Source organism: Grus americana, chromosome 5 (genome assembly GCF_028858705.1).
Source record: "Grus americana isolate bGruAme1 chromosome 5, bGruAme1.mat, whole genome shotgun sequence".
NCBI classification, from domain to species: Eukaryota; Metazoa; Chordata; class Aves; order Gruiformes; family Gruidae; genus Grus; species Grus americana.
The window spans coordinates 3,672,920-3,681,251 of NC_072856.1; positions in this window are offsets into that span (position 1 = coordinate 3,672,920).

The window sequence follows — 8,332 nt, forward strand, 5'->3', positions numbered from 1 at the left end:
GAGTGAAAAAGTTGGGTTTGTGCTTCTGTTGAAAATCTGAACTAGTGAGTTGCTGTAAGCCGTGAAGACCCCTCCTTCTATAGTATCCCCAGAAAGTATCCAGTGTTTGCTTTCTCTCTTGTGAAAGAACATCTGTTGTGAGTGGTATGAGCTATCTTCTGGGTCTGACCCACCTCTAGTTACTCTTTTAATAACCCAAGTCAGTATGCACAGTAAGTAGGACATGCATGGGTCTCCTTTCCACATAATGGATAGGCAGCAGTAACCTTGCATCTGCTCTTGTGTTAGTCTGTCACTCAGAATCAGGGGTTACTTGATGCCTAAAATAATTCCTCCCCTGACAACTAATTCATCTGGGAAGAAAAAAGACTCCATCCAGATGGTGGGAATCTCACAGGCTTCTATTTTTTTAAATGACAAACTCTCTCCTTTTTTAATAGCCAGTCTATAAGTTATATAACATTCTTGGAGCTATCCTGTGCTATTATCAGCCTTTAAATATGTATTAGGCATTCAGAAAATAAGTTCTTCCCTGACCTGGTGGAATACATCTCTAAAAATATGGGCTGTTAAAATCCTTTACTAAAGTGAGTCCTAATACCAAATACTGTATTTTCCTCTAGATGTGAAAATTAAGAACAGAGAAGGATGGTATGGTGGGGATGGGAATGGGACAAACATTTTTAACTCTATGCAGTGTTGATTTGCTGAGGCTGTTGGCAAGCGTCACCACCATCTGCGGACTGCTTGGTGGCCCATACGCCAAGAAACAGTGATTTTAGTCCAGCATTTAGCAGGTGTCTCGGTGATAAAGCCTACCACTCCTGGAAATGCAGAATGATTTGTGATATGTAACTGAGGAAATGAAGACATAGTAATTGTGAAAGGAGGCCTAATTTCCCTACCTAAAGAACCAGGCTTCAGAAATCGGTCTTTAAGAAACATCTGCTATGTCTGTTGAGAAAGCTTACACAGTCTCACCCTGCAAGCCAGGGGGGTGCCAGTGTAATTGATTTTCTATTGTTCTGCTGTAAAAGTAGAGGAAATCAGCCAGCATGACAGTTGTACTACTATTTTTCATAAAGTGAGGTTTTTATTCTGGCATGGGTCAGACTCTCATAAGAAACTCAGCTCTTCTGACTTTTGCAAAGTGAGTTTCTTGATTGTGTGTTTGGAGAGAAGAGCTCGGAAAAAGATTCGGAAAGGCTCAGAGGTCAAAATGCAAACATAAAAGTATCTACATTTGCCATTGAAAAGCAGTATCTGGGGACAAATTTGTATCAGCTGAATGCCCGAGGCTGGAAATGCTGGTATTATCTATCAGCCTCCTGCCTTTCATGAGGAAAAGCAGCGTACCAACAGCGATGACATACTACTCATCTGTGTTAGTAGGAATATGAAATATCCTGCTTTTGCCAATAAAATCAATGGAAGTTAACAGTGTGCAGGACTTGGATTTTTATTTTCAGCCAGCCTTTTAGCATAGTGCGACATTTTGCTGAAACATGCTATGGAAAGACAGAAATGGCTTTTCTAAAATCGAGTTTCAGTGCTCACACATCCCAGGAAGATTCTCTGTCTGGGCCCTCTCTGTCACACTGTGGGGTGAACTCTGCCCAGGCCTGCGGCATGTCCCAGCCTCTAGGACCGACAGCCATCCCAGCAGACATGCCCAGGCCTCAGGAGCTCGTGTGGCTCTTCGCCTTGCTGTGATCTCAGCTGTACTGCAACAGCTCCAGGCCTGACTCTGTGTTGCCACCAGGTATCCCTCAAAGCTCTCTTAGGAACAACTAGGCGCAGCGATAGACTAATAAAAATCCAGTCTCTCATGGTAAAATTACTTACTGGGCTAACAACGCCATCCTCAGCTCTTCACTGAGTTGCACAGCTCCTGTTCAATGGGACAGGACAACCTGAGGGGCTGCAGGCCACACTTTGAGAGCACAGCTCCCTGTTTGCTGCCTGCCCCTTGGTGACAATGGCCACCACGGGAGTTATCTTTGCCATATAATGTAAGAACCCTTTGTATTGAGTGTCTCCGGCAAGGTGGTGCCAGTGAAGGCTGCCGGGTGCCTCTGTGAGGAGAGGCTGGAGCTGCCCCGTGCAGGGCATGGCTGATTCCAGCCGGTTCCAGCCGGATCCAATGGCGCTGCCGCCAGGCACAGCCAAGCCCCTCAGCAAGGCTGGTGGCACCTTTGGGAAAAAGTGTTTAAAAAAGTGCAAAAAATGCTGGACGGGTAGAGGAGGAGGGAAAAAAGTGAGAAACAGCCCTGTGAGCACCGAGGTCAGAGAAGGAAGAGCAGGACGAGAAGGAAGGAGGAAGGGATTCTCCTGCAGCCCATGGAGACACCACAGGGAATGGTGTGAGGAGAAAGGAGCGGCAGAGAGCAGCTGTTACAGACTGACCGTGGGCCCTGAGCCCTGGCAGAGGCATCAGGAGTGAAGGAGTGGAGCTGAGCCTGGGAAAGGGTAAGCAATTTTCCTGTCTTTATCTCAACCTATGAGCTTTCTCATGCCATTTTCCCCTCCTGCCCTGTGCCCCTGAGGAGGAGGAGGAGAGCGGCTGGGTGGGCGGCGGGCTGATGGCCACGGTGAACCCACCACACACGTACATGTTCTTGCTCTGAAGAACTTCCCTGAAAACAAAGATAATGAGGTGGACAAAATGGAAACATGTTTAATTTTAGAAATAATTTAGAACCTTAGGCACAGAAACATTGCATATTTAGTAGTTACACAAGGTATCTGCCAAGGGAGGCCCAGCTCAGTGCTCTGGTGTTCAAGAATGCACTTCAGGCCCCCAACCACCTTTCTTCCCATATCATGACTGAAGAATTTCATGAAAAGTGCTGTTTTCCTGTATTTTGACCAGCTAGCTGGCACTTTATACTCCTAGCTGTCTTGAGCAATGTGCGTTGAGTTTGGCCTGAAGACACACTGTGGTATTTCCATCTGTCAGTAACAGATTAAAAAAAGATTTTGTGGATTCTTTATAAACAACCCTAAACCTTCACCTACGCTATTTATATCTAAACTGAAGAAACTCCAGTGATTGATGGCTGGACTCCTATGCCAAATTCTTGCCAATAGACTGACAAAACAAATTCAGTGAGACCTGCGCACTGTTGAAGGGATCAAGAGCGAGTGAATTCCCAGTCTTCATTGTCTGTTCTTAAACCCCACTCCAAAATAAAAGTTTGAAATCTGTTTTCTACTGATCCATGACCTGTAGGAATGAATACTTATTTTGCAAGAAGATTACTAAGGCTGTATTAAACATTAATTTACTCATTTTTACAGCTTGCCTTTCTGCTTCAAACATTATTCTTAGTTTTTTTGGCTAGCAGGCAAATAGCAAGTAATATTTATCTACGATTAGCAGACATCTGTTTACTGCTAATCAAGGGACCTATGTCTTTAAAAGAAAGCAGGAAAATGGTGAGACGGTGACTTCTTAATAGGGAAGAAGAAGGGGGTTTTGTGGTTTCTTTGGGGCTTTTTTCCAGAAAATACCATGATGAACAACAAAAAGGTGCTGCACAGAAGTCATGAGCGAATGCATGTTCTCTCTGATGAACAGGCCTTATAAGTAAACTAGGGTTACTTGGGCAGATACAAAATAGAAAGCAAAATTCCATACCAGCATAGGAAAGGCGAATAGCTTAAGTAGCGTGACATTCCCTGTAGACAGAAATGATGCTGTCACATGCTTGGCAATACTGAACAGTTGTATGGTATACGTTCTATGACAATGAACATTCCGAAAATTGGAATTAAAGATTATTTGAATGAATTGACCCTCTGTGTTGATACCATTACCCATCTAGGTTCTCAGAAAGTCCATTTAAATGAAGTACCTGAACACAAGAACCTTTGAAATATTTATACATGGGTAAAGCTAGGAGTTGAATCAGCCCACACATTTCTAGCGCAGCTGTTTTTATTTTATTAGTTGGGAACTGTAATTTACCAATTTAAATAAAAATATTTCTGACTAAATGGGTTGAACCAATAAATTTACAAAACTGATATCCTTCACTTTGAAACACTGTTCAGTCCAAGTAGGCTTCCCACAAAACAAATGAGGAAACTGAAATCAGGAGCAGAGGAAGGTAAGTTTCCTTCTATGCTTTCCAACTTTCTTTCACCATTTTGGGGTTTTGTTTAGAAGTCAATGCTGAGAACTCTGTAAATACATGTCCAATTTTTCACAAACTTTTTGCTCTTTAAAGTAAGGACTTTTCCATTCTTTCTTGTACTTCACTATTTTCCAGCAAGGAAAATAGAGGGAAAGAAAAAGAGAAATAAGAGAAATAAGATCTTATAAATATTTTTTAATAAATAATAAAAATTATTATCAATTATAATATATCATTTTTAAAATAAAAACTAATTTAAAAATTGTGTTTAACTTGGAACCATGTTTCAAAATGTGTTTTATATTATTTTAAGATTTTTAGGCAAATTTTGTAGGAGAAATCACTTTTTTCCTCTACTTCTAATTTGGGAAATTTTTGCATTTGCACTTTCTGGTGGGTTTTGGCATGTGAAATTGTATGAGAAATGCATGTTTGTTCCTCAACAAATCCCATTTCATGTGGATATCCCTTCGTGCCCTAATCACCGTGGCAAAATTTGTCAATTTTTCCCCAATAATATACTTGAATGAATGCTAATTATAATTAGCAATGTAACATTATATTTTTACCATCCCTTCTGCTCTGAGTTCTAGGCATGAGTAACCACATTGATGTGAACATGAATATAAATGGGAGAACTCAAACCTAATCTCTCTGGGCAATCATCTGTGCCCCAAAGCACAGGATCGGCGCTGGTTTCAGAGCATCAGTGGTCCTAGAAAAACAGTGTCTGACTGACATTTTGAAATCACTAACAGTGAATCAATAACTTAATGCTCGAAGGTTTTTTAAGTGCTTACAATTGATGAATTTCCTATACCAGCTGCTTGATCCTAGGGTTGTTCTAAACCACATCACAAAACAATCTTGAACTGCTCCAGCTTGGGAGGGGGAAGGAAAGGGAAGGATATAGAAATCTTGTGATTGTCCTGGATATAGAAATCTTGGGATTGTCTTGGACTTTGATAAAAATAAGATAAATGGGCCCCAATCTTTTCAAATCTCCATAGTCAGGCCCTGTAATCAGTGACCAGCAACGTGATATTTTGTCAGCTTCTCTGGCAACAGTGAATTAATTCTTATGACCTTTTAAACAAAAGCCAAAACATTGAACTGGTTGCTGGGTGAGCTTCTTTAAACAAAGCTTGTTGCATTATCAAACTTTTTCATTTATGTCTATTTGGTTAGCCTGGCACAGTGACTAGTTGATTCTAACTTCAGAAACTCCTCTGGGTGTGGGAAGGCAAGAAAGTTTGTCTTCCCCTCCCAATCCATGAATAAAGTCAGACTGTGAGAGATAGTACATAATAAATCTCAAATTCTGATCTGTAGTAATCAGGAGTCAATCAATTAAGTTTAATACATACAGATAATATATTACTTTATCTAAGAAATCTGTCAATGGCCTATCTTGGTAAAACCATGTCTTGTTCTTATGTGTATTTAGGGTAGCATTATTTAGGTAAAATACTGTTTTGTATGTTTAGTTTAGTTTCAAATTCTCATCTAAATGCAGCTTGATAGATCTGAGTAATGCATGAACAATACACACTAGGCAATGCAATCTCTGAAATAAATATGAAGAGACACAGGGAAACTTTCTGGTAAACAAAAAGGAGAAGGAGGCTTTGTCACTTATTGAAGAAACAGCCTTTTTAAGTAGGAAAATGATGAAGAGATGAAGAACAAACACCAAGAAAGATCAGACCCATTCATGTAAATCAACACATCTTTAATTTGAAACCTAATTAAAATCAACTATTTTTATCAGTCCCCCCCTCCACCCTGTTCGAGTGTACCATCAGTTCGCACACCTCGCCTGCTTCTAAACGAGAGTGAAAAGTATTTGTAAACATGTTGTTTTATTTGCGCTCTTGTTTCTGCAAGACTTTTGAAGATTTATGATACTTTTAAATTACCAAGTGATACTTGATTATAATGTCTGTTTCCAGAAGTGATTTACTTTTATACTGATATAAATTATGGGTTGATTTCTCTTTACACTTTCTGTAAGCATCTTCTGAACTGTAGCTAGAGTAGAGACAAGGAACTGATGAGGTAAGGAAAGGTAAGGTCAGCGCATCAGATTCTTTCACGTAAGAGTTTTCCAGGCAGGGTCAAAATAGCTGTTTTGGCTTGATTTATTTTTTATTTTGGCAGTAGCCCTGTAAGTGAGCCTTTGTGTTAGGTTGCCTATATGGAACTGCCCCTACGTACCATTTGTCGCATCAAAGACCTTCTGTTTACAGCTATCTCATGGCACCTTGTGACTACAAGGTTTGCAGTTCTCACATTTGCTGAATGTCAATGAACTATAAAATAATTAGCTAAGAATCAGGCCATTTAACCTGAATCAATTTATGACACTGTGTTTTCTCAGTGCTGGCTCCATCACCTATGTCAGCACTATGCAGGCAGTCCCATTTGTACCACCTTAAAATGGAATTGATCAGACATTAGTTAGCAGTTATTCACACGTTGCCCTGTGGAATAATTTCACAAAGAGCTGTATAACTAAGAAGATGAAAAGGAGTTGGATTTCACTGCTGGTTTAATATGTGCAGCTGTTTCACCCTGACATCCCTTTGCTAAATGTTCAGGAAACTCCATGCCCTAACACATCATTAAAAAACAAAAAAGAATTCTCTATTCTCTTGAGCATCTCAGCTCCAGATAAGACGGATAGCCTAAGATATATCATCCGTTTTAAGTCCCATATAGCTGCCACTTAAAAAGAAAACTTCCATAAAGTACTTCCAAAGGATATGAACTCTAACGAAATTAAACTAGAGATTTAGTTGAACAATAATAATAATAACATTACTGTAATTTAGGATAGATTAACAGAGTCTGAATCTAGAAGTTCAGCTGGCCAGCAGTAAAGACATGCTTGCAAAGTCTGTACTGGATCATCAGAGCATGGACTTTGGTATCTTCTGGGTGAGGACTGAGTTCTGCTCACCCTTCAAAACTCCTGCTGCATATTGCAAGGGCTAGGTACAGCTCTACATTGCTGTCTCTTGGGTTAAGATTTATTAAAAACTGTGCTTAGTGCTCAGAGATTTTGAAGAATGGGCTGTGTTAAAAGAAAAAAGGAGCAGACAGAGGGAGAAATAATAAGAACTTAGAGAAGCCATGTAATAAACGGGCATGCTTTTCTGCTGACTTTAACTAGGGGTGCTAACCACATGACTCTATGGACACTTTTTCCAAGGAAGAAGAGGACCTTGTTAGCTGAGTGTCTTTGTCCAAGAACATGCAAGATGTTTAGCAAGTCCCTGCAAAACCGGGGAGATAAAACAGCGCTTAATGATGATAAAAATATCACCAGCCTGAACTGATGTTGCTGTGCAAATGCAAAGTAAATTTTTTTCCTCTGCCTTCTTCATTTTGTCCAGGAATTTCTCAACAGCCAAAAAAGACATATGCCATCTCATGGCCTCTGCCTTAGAATTAGTAGTGCTGACACTGCATTATTACTGATAAAGTCTTAGACTCATAATCCTGATCATAGCACATTTCCTTGTTATTCAGAGTATAAAAATGACCTGGCAGTTTTTATTCAGATAAAGCTTTTAACTTATATGTGAGACAGGGAACAGAGGAGCTTGCCTTGCTACAGAGTGTAAGTTCATCTCTGCGTTCCAGATGGTGGCCTGAAGGCCAAACAATCCTTTATGTGCACAGATACATGTTTAAGTGGAAAGTTAGAGACTGTACTTGAATCACGACTGAAACGCTGACCCAATCATGACCCAATTGCATACATGAATGAGCTGGTGCTGCTACTCAGCCATTAATTCTGGCTAAGCCATTTTAATAGGAATAAGGACTCTTAGCCATCCTTTTAGATTGGTTAAGATTCCACTGTAAGAAGAGGCAGTAACCGAATGCCTCAAACTTTCAGACCTCTAGTCAATCAGGATGCATTTTCAAGATAGCAGAAAACTCCAGCCTATCTTGATCATTTTATTATAGGATTTTCACACTAGTGGTTCACACTTGAATTCTTGCCCTATTCTGCTTAAAAGAGATGCTTCTCTAGATCTGATGCTGCACCTTCAGCCCTTCTTAAATGTGTACCTGTTAAACATAACGCTGCTAAGAGTAATTATTTCAGTACCTGCCAAGGGGTAGATAAATGAGAGAATCTGCGCTCTCCAGCTCCTGAAATCAGGTCCTTGTCCTATCCT